Source organism: Triturus cristatus, chromosome 12 (genome assembly GCF_964204655.1).
Source record: "Triturus cristatus chromosome 12, aTriCri1.1, whole genome shotgun sequence".
Classification (NCBI taxonomy): domain Eukaryota; kingdom Metazoa; phylum Chordata; class Amphibia; order Caudata; family Salamandridae; genus Triturus; species Triturus cristatus.
In genome coordinates, this window is record NC_140595.1 from 821,397,524 (window position 1) to 821,412,227 (window position 14,704).

Below are 14,704 nucleotides of genomic sequence, written 5' to 3' on the forward strand. Positions count from 1 at the left end.
TTACAAAGCTATCACAACCAGTACCCGGGCATTTCTTGCAGAGAAGCTCGCCATTACTGATGGATGTCAGCACACCCGCAGCCATGGCACCATCAAACTGCAGACAAAGAAGTATCAAAAAAGGAAAACAAAACAAGACAGCAGACTTTTTTTCCATCTATGCACCCAAGATCAGGAAAACATCTGTGTAGTCATCAGGACCACCCAAACACTACAATTCAGGAAGAAGTTGAAGGCTCACATTTTTAAAGAACAGTAGATTACAATGTATTAACCACCCACAACCCAGTTTCATCTCCTCTTACTGATTGACTTTATGCATGTCTTTGACCATGTATAGCACTATGCTGCCTTTAACCTCTTCTGTGCCCATGACGAGATAGTCTCGTCATGGAGCACGGTCGCGCTGTGCCCATGACGAGACTATCTCGTCATGAACCCCACCCACTAATGAAACGCCCGGCACAGGAGGGGGAAAGGGCGTGGCACAGAAGGGGTTAAGCTATGTTTGTTCTATAGAAACACCATACAAAAGATACATAAAAATGTTTCCAGAAATGTGGTGGGCCAGGAAACATACCTGAGCTCTCGACTGAGGAGCCTACATTGAGAGCCCGTGAATTAGGGGTGCATTGGCTGGATAATCCTATGGACAATGTGTGCACCATTGTGGGAGGAACTAGCAAATATCAGTAAAGACAAAGGGAGAACTAAATGTTGCTATCTTGCAATCCTAGATCTTGTAATAATCTTCATTTTAGTTATAAACATTTAATTTTTACAGCTAATGAGCTGGAACTCGCAATGCTTTACTTTCATATGGAGAACTCTAAAAAGATTTAATTCTACTTTTCTCAAACGTTTAAGACAATATTGCTGGACAGGAAAGACCAAATACGCATTAGCAAAGCCAAAGACTAAGCTTTTGGCTTTGACCATCTTTTTTGCCATTGCCATGCTACTGCATACTTCATGATGCTCCAAAGTCAAAACTTTATTTTGGCACAATCGGCATAGGCCAGAAAAGCACATGATAAAACAGCACAAAACAGTTTGTTTATAAATTCATAAATAAAATACCATTCATAATCCATTACATATAATGTCTAGTTTCATAATCTTACAGAGAAGGCTTCAAACACATACAAACCCTCCTTCTTAAAACGTTCTCTACCTTAAGCAAATTGCTTTACAAATAAACAAGGTCAAGTTAAAACAAATAGCAGGGGATTTCAAACTAAACAACAAAGTCATGGCAACATTAACATCTCTAATGTTATGTGCAATAAAAATTGGTTTTAAAAATTGTTTCTTTAGACTTGCATAAAAATGACAAAAAAGCAGAAAGTGCATTGTTTGGAAGCTCAATCGCATGGGCAAGGGGTTGAACTTAGATCCCATTGATTTTCTTTAGGGTACGATACCAGCTGATGTACATTATTCAACCGTAGTCTAGTCAAGACATAACGATTCTGATAATTCGTCACCCAGGTAAGATAGAGTTGACAGGCTGGGGTAAAATATGAGACATATAAGTTACCATTGTCTGTTTCTTCTCGTCGGCCAATGCTACTGCATACTTCATGATGCATGTGTATGAATCAATGAAAGATTCCAATACTGGAGAACTACAGTTACAGGTAAGTAACTTATGTTCTTACTCCAGCATTGGAAATTTCATAGATTCACATGCTTGAGTAGTGAGCAGTAATCAACACATTTTCGAACAATAGATAGAATCTATGAGCAACGTAAAATACTATTCCGTGCACACGTAAGATAACAAAATCTACACGAGTAAGCAAATATATAAACAAATACCTATACTCATATATATATATATATATATATATATACAGAAATATCATAGAAAATGTGCGTTAGAAAATGGATGGTGGGAAGAAAGGTAAAAAGGCTCACCTTAAAGAAAACGATGCCTGAGAACCGCTTGTCCTACAGCTGCATCTCGCATAGGCTCGGAGTCCAAGCAGTAGTGTTTAGTGAATGTGTGCGGCGTTCTCCAGGTTGCAGCCCTGCAGCTATCCAGAAGAGGGACACATGCAAACAGCGCCATAGACGTGGACATGGTTCCAGTTGAGTGAGCACGGACCTTTGACGTCAAAGGTTCGTCCGCTTGTTGATGACAGAAAACAATAGCATTTGATATCCACCTTGATATGCCCTGTTTAGTGAGAGGAAACACCTTTCTAGGTGCACTGTAGGCTACGAACAGTTGGATGGATTTACGAAAAGATTTGGCCCTGTCTAAATAGAATTGTAGGCACCGTTTTACATCCAAAGAGTGCAAGGCACGCTCTGCTGAAGTTTGAGGATTTAAAAAAAACGATTTAAAACAATTGGCTCATTTAGGTGAAAGTCCGAGGGAATCTTCGGGATAAACCTAGGGTTTGTAAGTAGAATAACTCTGTCATGTTTGAATTGTAGGTAAGGTTCCTGGGTAGTTAAGGCCTGGAGTTCGCTAACCCTAATCACTGAAGTAAGAGCCAGTAGGAGAGCAACTTTCCAGGATAGGTACTTTGTATCTGCTCTGTGGATAGGCTCCAATGGGCGCTTCATTAATTGAGCAGACACTGTGTTTAGCAGCCATGTTGGAGGAGGGGCCCGTACTGGTGGAAAAGTTCTGAGAAAACATTTGACGAACTGCTTCATCAATCTACTGGACCATAAAGATGGAACGTTGCTTGATCTCCGGTAAGGGGAAATGGCCGCTAAATGGACTTTAATTGAAGTGTGAGCCAAGCCGGAACGCTCCAAAAGCAGAAGATACGGCAAATGTTCCTATGGTGATGCATGGAGAGAATGGACGTTAGTCGATGTGCACCAAATGCAGAGCCTCTTCCACATGAGAGAGTATGTCTTAGTACTATCTGCTCGTGCTCTAGCAAGCACATCTCTACAGTCTTGTGGGATCTTTAAATGTTGAAATTCTTGGGACTAAGTAGCCAGGCGGATAATTTCAGCGAACTGGGATCTGGGTGACATAATTGTCCCTGGCTCATCGTCAATAGAGATGGAATCGGTATGAGGTGGATCGGAGGCTGCACTGAGAGTAGGTGAAGTTCTGTGTACCACTAATGGCAAGGCCAAGCTGGGGCAAATATGATCTTGCAAGGTTCTGTCTTTATCTTTTTCAGCACCTTTGGAAGGAGAGGGATGGGAGGAAAGGCGTAAGCAAATATGTTGGACCATGCTACTGAAAAGGCATTCCTGAATGATCCCTAATGGGGACGCCATCTTGCGAAGTACCGACATTTGGCGTTGTCTGGTTTTGGGAAGAGGTCTATGTTTGGCTTGCCCCACCAGAAGAAAATGTTGTTGAGAGATAGTGCCTGCCTCTTGAAAAGCTGCAGACAGGCTTTGGCGGATGTTCTTGCTTCTCCGTAAGTAGGGGCCTTGATAAGCCATTCGTCGAAATAAGGACAATTTGATGATGCTGCAGCCTGAGGTATGCTGCAGCTGGCGTTAGACACTTCATAAGGATGCGAGGGGGCGATTTGAGCATATACTTAGAACTGATAGTGCCTGCCGCCCACCGTGAACCTCAGAAACTTGTTGTGCTTTTGGTGTATGGGTATATGAAAGTATATGTCCTGGAGATCCAGGGATAATATGTAATCATTTCCGTTGAAGAGATGTAATACATCCTGGATGGTGATCATGCAGAACTTGTTCAGATGTCTTTAGTCCAAAATCGGTCTCCAATTATTTGACTTTTTGCGAATCAAGAAGAAACAGGAGTAGAAACCTCTTCATCTTTGACTCAGAGGGACGTGCTCTATAGCTTCCTTCTGCAACATGGTGGTAATCTCCAGCTTCAAAAGATACAGCTGTTTTTGGACACGAGGTAGTGAGGGGTAGGTGGAGGAATTTTCACAAATTCTAGACAGTGGCCAAATTGTATTAGGTATAGAACCCATTGATCTGTGGTTATTTTGTTCCACTGTTGAAAATAATACGGTATTTTGCTGCCCACCCGTGGATGGAATGGGCAAGGTGGAAGCCAGCAATAGGGAAAAGTCATTGACGGCAAACTTGGCTTAGCAGAAACACTATGCTTGTGAGAGCTCTCAGATGACTTTTTAGATACTTTTTTTTGTAACATCTTTTTATTAACTCTTTGCTCAATCGACCATAAATGACAGTAGTTACAGTAATTTGTACCAGGTTGACCATTCAGTCCTACAACCATATGCTCCCGGGTGGATATAAAAACATCAACGGTATACATTTCAGGAGGTACAACCCCTACTAGTTTATACATACAGTCGGCAGGGTCACCCCTTCGACAAAAGCAGAACTGCACCTCCATGTCTTTATGGGTGATGGTCCTCAACGTCCAAGCTCAGTCTATACTGTCGCCATAAAGACCATATTCCCTCCCACTTTTTGGTGCATCCTCTTCCTTTATATACTGTCTCTTCTGCCCTTTGGCACCAACCCAGCTTTAGATACTTTTTTGGGTGGCTGCGAAGATGGACCTGCAGGGTCATTCCAAGGTCTTTTTTGAGGCGTTTTAGAGGAGGATCTAGAAGAGGCATCACTCTCCTCATCAGATGCCACAGTATTCCTGTTCTTAAGCCTCTGTAGCCACAAGAGAAGCCTCCCTTACCGATCAGTCAATGTTTTTGTTGCAAACGTAGGACATACCTTACAATCCTTAGGTTTCTGGTCAGGAAAAAGGCAGTAAACGCAGTCCTTATGAGGGTCGTCAATATGCAATATCTTCTTCCTGCAAGTGCCACAGGGTCTGAAGAGGCCTTTTTTAGGTGTGTCTGACATGATGGGCATCATTTTACTCCACCTAAGCACAGATATACAGGTCTGGTAGCGTATATATGTGAGATGAGGAAAAAGAAAAACCTGAAGAAAATCTTACCTTTAGAGTTGGGAGGAAAAAACTGAGCAGAGCTTAGTGGAGACTCCCTAGCACGACGTGCGGTAGAAAATCTGAGGGACTGGAGCTTTTCTCAGGTAGGTTCTACAAGGTGGTGTCATCTATTTGACTGTTTTCTAAGTTTAGCCATTTTTTTTAAAATAAGGACAGGGATATGTTACTAAATAATGAGGCCTTGGGCATTATGGTCTATGTCATTACTTTTAAGGATACCAGGGGTTTCCATCTCGATGACGGGGAAGGATTCAAGCATGTGAATTTATGAAAATTCCAAAACTGGAGTAACCTCTCTAAGTGGTAGCTGTGGAGAGCAGCCTTCAGGCTTTGTCAAGAGGGAGTGTTAAGCAGCTTGTTTTACCAGATCTAATCATATAGTGTGGATTAAATGAAAAAGAACCACACAGTGTATTTATAAAAATAAGTCTATTTAATATACAACACTCACTAACACACAGGTATTTCTCCCACCCGGAGATATCAACACAAATACACACAATACTTCAATTGTAAACAGGTAAGTAAACACAATACACAGTGGCCTCGAAGGGGAGACCAAACTATATACTAAGAAAGTGGAACGCAAACTGCGACCGAAGTCAGGACTTGGACCAGGAGACTCAGAAGAGCTGGGGACCCAAGGAACAACCCAAGGTAAGTACCCAGGCACCCCACGGAGGCTGTGTGCAGAGTGGGAACACAGCGGCGTACTCAATAGAAGTCATCGGGAAAGTCATGGTTGCAGTTTTGAAGAAGAAGAGACCTTCCCAGTGGACCCTGAAGAATCCCTGCGTAAGACAGAAGGTTGGAGAGTAACCCCACCCGTGGATAACCCAGAAACAAGGATACCTATACCAGGGAAGCCGGGTGCATAGGTGCGGCATCGAAAACCGCTGTAGACCACAATGGAGGACTTCAGTAAAGATGCCGCTGGTGAAGACTGTGCAAGAGTCCTGTGGAATCCAAGAGTGGATTTTTGAAGACAAGAACATGCAAGCAGAGCGGACAGAGTCTATGCCACTCGGAGGTGACCAAGAGACAAGTACGAGCAATGACCACCGATGACGGAAGATGTAGGAGTGATGACGGTCATCTTGCCTCCACAGCTGTGAGGACAAGGCCACGCAGTTGAAGACCAGTAGCCGTTCACGAGCTGTCCCATGTCAGAAGTCGAGAACTAGGGGGTCAGTTTCCGGCGGGAGCACCAACAAGCCTTGGCAGCAGCAACAGACGTGGAAAACAATGAAGGGGTAACATTGTGACAAGCAAGGTCCAAGGGACTCACCAAGTGCAGGAGTCAGAGCAGGCCCCAAGCAAGCAGAGGAGCCCAGTGAAGGAAGAGAAGACCCTCGAGAGGAACCACAGGCAAAAGGCACAGGAATTGCAAGAGGACTTCGAGCAGCTCACCAAAGATGAAGGCCCACGGTGCAGAGGATGCGATGAGGAAAAAGATCTTGGAAGGCAGGGGATGCTGGAGGTTGCAGCTTCTTGTAGCCCGAAGATCACTGGAGTGCAGAGCCAACAAGCCCTGGTACAAGCAAGTCAATGCGGTGCACAGGGGATTGGTCCCAGTGGTTCTGATAAAGGATACTGGCCACAAAAGTGCAGGGAAGACAGGGCAGGCCTCGAGGGAGTTGCACAACCACTACTTGTGTTGCTGAGCCTTTCGAAGTTTGTGGCACGTCAGGAGCAGCAGACCGGTCAGCTACGTTGCGGTGCCTACAGATGCAGGGGAGTAACTACTTCACTCCAAGGGAGATTACTTCGGGTGTCCTTGTTGCCTACAGGCCTGGAGAGGAAGCTGCAAGCAGCACAGGCACAGATGACGAAGAAGGCTGGCAGAACAGAGAGACCAGGAGCAGCAGGAGTTTTCCTTGGTGCAGTCTCGGTTCCAGGCAAAGACCAGGTGCACTGATGGTCGAAGTTGAAGTGGTTTCGGGTTTCAATCCACAGGTAAGCCCTAAGTATCCTAGGGAAAGGGTTGGAATAACTCGGGGGTCACGGCCAGAGGAAGGTCTGGACAGAGGGGAGGATACTCCCATGTCCTTTGTCTAGATTTGTGCCAGAGCGGGAGTCAAGGGCTCTATGAACTTGCTCAAACTGGAGTATGCAAGGAGGGCACCAAATGTGCTCTTCAAAGCAGTCTGGTGTCGCTGGCAAGAGCCCCTAGCCCAATACACTAAGTCCTGTCTGGGAGGTGGTCACACCTCCCTGTGACAGCAAAGCTCTGTTCAGCAGCAGGTGGGCAGAATTGTGTCTGGGGTTGGCAGCAGCACTAGTTTGCTGGCATACCCTGGAAGGCTGTTACCGGGAGTACTTGGGGCTTCCGGGAGGAGCTCCACAGTGCATGGATTCATACCTCCAATGTCAGTAACAGTGTTGGGGTATGATTCCAACATGTTTTATTCCAAACATATCCAGGTTCAGCACAGCCAATAAATTGTTAGCCATCGCGTAATGAGGTATTGCCACTATATGTATCAAAATGGCTGACCACACTCACAAAGCCGGGAAAATCGACTCCGGGGATTTTTGGGGGGTATCCTGCTCATGCAGGGCACCCTCACACTTATAACTCAGCACCCTGACTTCAGGACTGCAAGGCCTGCCTTCGGGATGATTTATAGATTTTAAGTGCAGTGACCTTAGATATAAGGAAACTTATATCTGTGGTAAGTGTTGCTATCACCAGCTTACAAAGGCTGCCATGGCAGGCCTGTCGTCACAGTTTGAGTGGTCTCTCATGGGTGGCATAATATATGCTGTAGGACATGGGAAACCCCAGGTGTACCTATGCCCTGGGTACATTAGTACAATATACTGGGGACTTACATGGGTACACCAGTAGCCAATTGTGGAGGTACCAAATACTTACCTAGTCAAATTTAGGGAGGAAGCACAGTGGCTGGGGTCCTGATTAGCAGTATCCCAGCCAGAATAATCAAAAAAATATACTGACACCAGCAAAAAGTGGCGGCAACCATGAAAGCAGATCCTACTTTCCTACAACGTTCAACTAAGTAGATTTAGGCATGAGGAACCTGGGTTAAAGGGCAGCTTTAGTGAGTGGTTCGATGCTCTTCACACCTCACCCTGCTGCCAGAGTGAATGTAAGAACTCTTAGAGAATAGCAAAGCAGAGGGGGGCAAGACAGGGTTGTCCCCTCCCACTCATGCTCTTCACAATATAATTAGAGCCCCTGCGGAAGAGGATAACAGAACATCTATTAAGGCCTTAATGTTTATTAAGCTGTGTTTAAGGTATCCAACTCAGCTGACGGCATCCTACTGTCTCTCACTGCACCCCGACAATCTCTGTGGGAGCTGAGCCCTTCTTAATTAGACAAGTATCACACCCTGGCAGGTCTTGAAATCAATCTCTGCAAATCAGAGGGACTTACACTGGAAGGGTGGGAGTGCAAAATTAGCCAAGTTTCTATAGGGTGCGGCCTGTTTTCGATGGACTGTTAAAGGGCTCAATTTCCTGGGGATCTTCTAAAACCCAGATTTATAGGAATGTGCCAGGAGTAATATTAGGACAGTAGGCTGAGACCCCTTTTCGATGAAACTTTAAAGGGTTCAGTTACCAGGGGTGTGAGAAGTTGGCCTGATGTATGATGTCACTAGTTCTAGTGTACACCCTATATCAGTCCAAACAACCCTTATGGTGATTGGTTGTAAAGTCAACCTTATAGACCAGCTATCCTAGTGGTAGCATGCACAAGAGCAGTCTTAGGCTAAACTCTGAATGGCATGTGAAGCCAGCTGTTATACCATATATAATCCCTTGAATACCAAATGAAAGGACACCACAACAGATATATATATAAAATAAAGTGTATTTATTCTAGTCAAACCCTCAGCACTCTTTATGAGATTCGAGGTAAGTACAACACAGTCTTATTCAAGCATACATTAAGTCACACAGGTAACTAATACAGTTACCAGTCTGTCAATGAGCTCATCGGCCCTAGGTATTGGGTGGGCATCTGTCTTAGTGACAGCATTGAGACCTCTGTAGTCCACGCAAAACCTCATCTCTCTCTTCCCATCTTGGGTGTGAGGCTTTGGCACAAGAACTACAGGACTAGCCCAAGGGCTCTCTGAAGGTTCAATGACTCCCAGCTCCAACATCTTTTGTACCTCAACTTTTATGCAGTCCCTGACATGGTCAGGTTGCCTGTAGATTTTACTCTTCACAGGCAGACTGTCACCAGTGTCCACCTCATGGGTGCACCAGTTTGTCTGACTTGGGGTCAGAGAGAACATATGTCTGCAGGATTGCAGAACTTGTCTGCAGTCCTGTTGCTGATGGACAGTGAGGCTGTCAGAAAAGACCACACCATCAACTGAGCCATCATCAGGGTTCTGAGTCAACAGGTCTGGGAGAGGGTCACTCTCTTCCTCCTGCCCCTCATCTGTAGCCATGAGTAAGCCCATGTCTGCCCTGTCACCATATGCCTTCAATATGTTGACATGAAGCACCCTGCGGGGGCTTCTGGGAGTCCCAAGGTCCACCAAGTAGGTGACTTCTCCCTTTTTCTCAACAATAGTGTGGGGTCCAGACCATTTGTCCTGGAGTGCTGCTGGGGCCACTGGCTCCAACACCCACACCTTCTGCCCTGGCTGGTAAACAGTCAGTACAGCCTTTTGGTCATGCCAAGCTTTTTGGAGTTCTTAGCTTGCCTCAAGGTTTTTAGAAGCCTTCTTCATATACTCTGCCATCCTGGAGCGGAGACCAAGTACATTATCCACTATGTCAAGTTTGGGTTGTCTAAGAGGTCTCTCCCATCCTTCCCTTACTAAACATAGGGGTCCTCTTACAGGATGCCCAAACAAAAGCTCAAAAGGGCTGTAGCCAACCCCCTTTTGTGGGACCTCTCTGTAAGCAAACAGAAGGCAGGGTAAAAGGATGTCCCATATTCGCCTAAGCTTGTCTGGTAAACCTTTTATCATTCCCTTTAGGGTCTTGTTGAATCTCTCAACAAGCCCATTGCACTGTGGGTGATAGGGTGTGGTGAACTTGTAGTTCACACCACACTCCTTCCACATTGCAGTCAAATATCCTGACATGAAGTTGGCACCTCTGTCAGAAATGACCTCCTTTGGAAAGCCCACTCTGGAGTATACTCCAAGTAGGGCCCTTGCCACAACAGGAGCTGTTGTGGTCCTCAGGGGAATAGCTTCTGGATACCTGGTGGCATGGTCCACTATCACCAGTATACATCTGTGCCCAGATGCTGTTTGTGGGTCCATTGGTCCTACAATATCTATGCCCACTCTTTCAAAGGGAACCCCCACCACAGGTAGTGGTATGAGGGGGGCCTTTGTGGTGCCACCTGATTTGCCACTGGCTTGGCAGGTGACACAGGAGCGACAAAACTCCTTGGTATCTTCTGACATATGAGGCCAGTGAAAGTGAGGGACAAGCCTGTCCCAAGTCTTGTTCTGGCCTAAGTGTCCTGCAAGGGGAATATCATGGGCCAAGGTAAGAAGGAAGCCTCTGAACTTCAGTGGTATGACCAGCCTCCTGGATGCACCAGGCTTGGGGTCTCTAGCCTCTGAATACAGTAGCCCTTCATCCCAATACACTCTATGGGTACCTTGTGCATTCCCTGCAGCCTCAGCAGCAGCCTGCTGTCTGAGGGGCTCAAGAGAGGGGCAGTCTAATTGGGCCTGCCTCAGATCTGCCCTTGAAGGTCCCCCTGTCCCAAGAAACTCAACCTGATCAGGTTCAAGTTCTTCTAGGACAGTTCCTTCAGGGCTCTCAGAATCATCCTCCTGGGAGGGCTGAGGCAGGGGGGAAGGCACAGCCTTTACCCTACTGCTCTTTCTCTTGGTTTTTGACTGGTCCATAGTTCCAGGATCCAGCACTTGTTCAGTGGTGCACTTTTTGGCCTGTGACCTGGTCACAGCAAGGACATGTGCATCTATCCCCAGCATTTCTGCATGGGTCCTATACTCCACTTCAGACCAAACTGAAGTTTCAAGATCATTGCCCAGTAAACACTCTACAGGAAGGTCTGAACTAACAACAACTTTCTTGAGGCCAGTTACCCCTCCCCAGGATAAGTTAACAATTGCCACACTATGGGAGGTAGTGGCATTGCTAGCGTTGGTCACTAGGTAGTTCTCACCTAGTATGATCTGTCCAGGGTCCACAAAGGCAGGTGTCACCATTGTGACACTAGCCCCAGTGTCCCTGTAGGCCTGAGACATTCTTTGGTTGATAAAAGGAGTCTGTCTGTACTTGCCCAGGTTACTGGGGCCTATAGTAGAGGACAAAGCTATGTCCCCATCACAGATCAGAATAGCCTGAGTAGGTATCCTGACTAGGCCAGAATCCTCCTCAGTTCCCAGGGTTAACCCTACTACACCCTTTTGCTGGGAACCACCACTTACAGCTGAACTAGGGGGTACAGTTGCCTTAGGGGCAATGGTGGCTGGAGGCTTATCCTTTTTGGTGCACTCACTAAACCAATGTGAGTTGGACTTACAATAGTTGCACCATGGTTTCTTTTGACCATCTTTCTTTTTATCCTTTTTGGGACCACCCTCCCCCTGAGCTATTTGGGGGCCTGGTGAAGACTTCTGGTCTTTTTGTTTCTGATCATTACCCTTCTGGTCTGCCTTTTTCTGATCACCGCCCTGGTTCTGGTTTTTCTGCTTAACTCTAGTCCTGACCCATCTATCTGCCTTTTTTCCCAATTCTTGGGGAGAAGTCAGACCAGAATCAATCAGGTGTTGATGCAGTAGCTGGTTTTGACAGTTGTTAAGGATTTGTTCTCTCATGATCAAATTATACAATCCTGTATAGTCCTTAACCTTACTTCCCACTAGCCAGCCTTGCAGAGCCTTAGTGGCACAATCTACAAAGTCAGTCCAGTCCTGAGTCTGTGTCTTCTGGGTATCCCTGAACAACAACCTGTACTGTTCAGTGGTTAGGCCAAACCCATCAATTAGAGCACTCTTCAGGACAGTGTAATTATCTGCATCCTCATCACTAACTGTGGGGAGCTTGTCTCTACATTTCTCAGAGAAGGAGAGCCACAAGATAGCTGCCCACTGACTTTGGGGTACCTGCTGTACTTTGCAAGCTCTCTCCAAAGCAGTTATCCATTTGTGGATGTCATCCCCACACTTGTAGGGAGGGACATTCTTGCTCAAGTTTCTATTATCATAGGTCCTGTCTCTATCCTTAGGGATATTGCTGCCACCAGTGGGTTCTAACCCACTTAACTTTTGCTCTCTAGTCAGAGCAAGATTCTCCTTGGCAAGGGCAAGTTCTTCCCTCTCAATCCTTAGATTAGCTTCCCTCATTCTGGCTTTGTGCTCTTTTCTCTGGGGGGAAGTCATTCCCCTGTGAGAAGAGGCATTAGAGATGCTAGAGACATGGGAGTGGATGGATTCCCTTGAAGGGGATCGGTCTCTCCTGCTTCTCTGGTTAAGCCCACTTGGGGGTCTGTATGGGGGGACCCCATGCAAACTCCCATGTAAGCTTAATTTAGCCTGGCTAAGTCTTCTAACTCTGACCTGGCTGTCTACCTCCTCATCTGAAGTCCCATCTGACTCATCTGTAGCGGGTAGACCCTCCCCTGTACCTAGGGTACCAGCCTGGGAGGCCCTAAGAGCATCATACTCCTCTAGGATCTCTACTAGCTGAAGGAGGGTAGGGTTTGCACCCTGTTTTAACTTTCTGGAGGTACACAATTGTCTCATCTCCTGAAAAGTTAGGGTATCATATCTAGAGGGGATCTTTCTCAGACCTGCCCCTCCTGAGAGAGAATCTACTAGATCTCCTCCCAGAGACATGATCTAGTGAGGGTGTGGTGTGTGCACCTACCTACACTAGTTGTATCTACTAAACCTCTCTAGTAGTTGTAGTCGGGGTGTGTTAGGCCCTTCAACCTACAACAACTAAGTCCAGTAGGACTTAAGTATTTATAATCTATGTTATATGTACCTAAACAATATCTGTGTGATCTTTTAATTTAGTATCTCAAGATTACAATGGTATTACAACAGCAAGCTCAGATCCCAACCGCTGCTCACCAATGTGAGAAGTTGGCCTGATGTATGATGTCACTAGTTCTAGTGTACACCTTATATCAGTCCAAACAACCCTTATGGTGATTGGTTGTAAATTCAACCTTATAGACCAGCTATCCTAGTGGTAGCATGGACAAGAGCAGTCTTAGGCTAAACTCTGAATGGCATGTGAAGCCAGCTGTTATACCATATATAATCCCTTGAATACCAAATGAAAGGACACCACAACAGATATATATATAAAATAAAGTGTATTTATTCTAGTCAAACCCTCAGCACTCTTTATGAGATTCGAGGTAAGTACAACACAGTCTTATTCAAGCATACATTAAGTCACACAGGTAAGTAATACAGTTAGGCCCTAGGGGCCACGCAAACCATATTCTAAAGAAGTGGTATAAGGACCACTGTCACGGAAATAGGATAGGCCTAGGCCTAGGGAATCGCTGGGGCTACACTACACTACCCAAGGTTAGGAAGTGGGAGGCCCATGGGATTCAGGTGCAGAGTGGAAACACTCACGCGTAATGCGTATAATCGATAGCAATTGTACAGTTCTGAAATAAGCAGTTTTAGGACACTTCTGGTATAGCTAGAAAGTTGAGACTCGTAAACTAGACCCTAGGATAGTCAATACCCTTGTGAGCACCGGAGTACCCAAGTTACCTAGCCCACGGGCTGCGGGTGCATAGGTGTGAACTTGCGTCGGGTTTCGTCGTGGACTTCTATGGATGCCTGAAGGAAAGTTGCTGACAGGCAGTCAGTACAGAGTGTCCGGTGGATCCCAAGGCCGGGATCAAGAAGGAAGGATACCTGCAAGCAGAAGGGACACAGTCAGGGTCACTAGCCAGTGACCACGTGGAACCAGGAAGGAACCAGGCGATGTCGGGATATTGCAGGCGAAGAGGTGAAGCTTGTCGCAGCAGCGACGGGTACCAGGAGACGTCGAGGACGACCAGGACCAGGAGGCGAGCTGTCCCACGAAGGCTCTTGCTGTCGGCGGCGTCGAAGTCGAACTAGGACTCACCAAGCCTTGGCAAGCGGAACCCACGAAGAATGGAGGACTTGCTTCTGGTGCAGACCAGGAAGGTCTGGGGCGCTTCTCTTTTGCAGAGGAGCAGGAGCCATTCTGGAGGAGCCAAACCAGCAGTGGAAAATCAAAGGTGTGTCGTCGCAAAGGCCGCTAGCCAACGGGCAAGCAACCGGACAGACGCGGCAAGCAGGAAAATGCAGAAGGGCCCCACGCAGGACTCGTGGAGTGTGGGGGGCTGATCTTCGGTGCAGATGGTGCTTGGGGTTTCTCAATCCCCGGTGCACAACTTCGAGGGTGCCTCAGAAGCTGCGCTGGAAGATACTCGCCACATTTCCCAGGTAGCCGGTCCCACGTCTCTCGTCGCCTCCACGGATCTCAGCTCGGCTGTGGATGTGGATCAGGGTCGGAGAAGTCTGGAAGTCAAGGCTCTGGTCGGGCTCTGCAGTCGGTCCCTCGTAGAACTTCAGCAAAGCAAAGGGGTAGTCTCTTGATGGTTCCTGTTTGCACAGGGTAGCCGCTCCTTGGCCACAAGGGAGATTCTTCAGTCTTCTTCTTTCGTTGAATGTCGAAGGTCCAGAGTTTCTTTTCAAGTTGCAGGTTCAGGATAATCTAATCTCCTGGGGCCCAGCTACCACTCTTATACTAATCTGGGGGGCTGGGTTGCCTGCTAGGTCACGCCTTATGGGTGGGACCTGGGAGGGGGGTGGTTAC

The 14,704-nt window shown here is 46.7% G+C and overlaps 1 protein-coding gene across 2 annotated transcripts in view; it reads right to left on the bottom strand.

Annotated features, from left to right (window-relative positions):
- ZCWPW1 (zinc finger CW-type and PWWP domain containing 1) overlaps positions 1-14,704 on the bottom strand; it is a 1,624,070-nt gene that overhangs the window by 721,437 nt on the left and 887,929 nt on the right. The gene's annotated exons all lie outside the window — the stretch shown is intronic.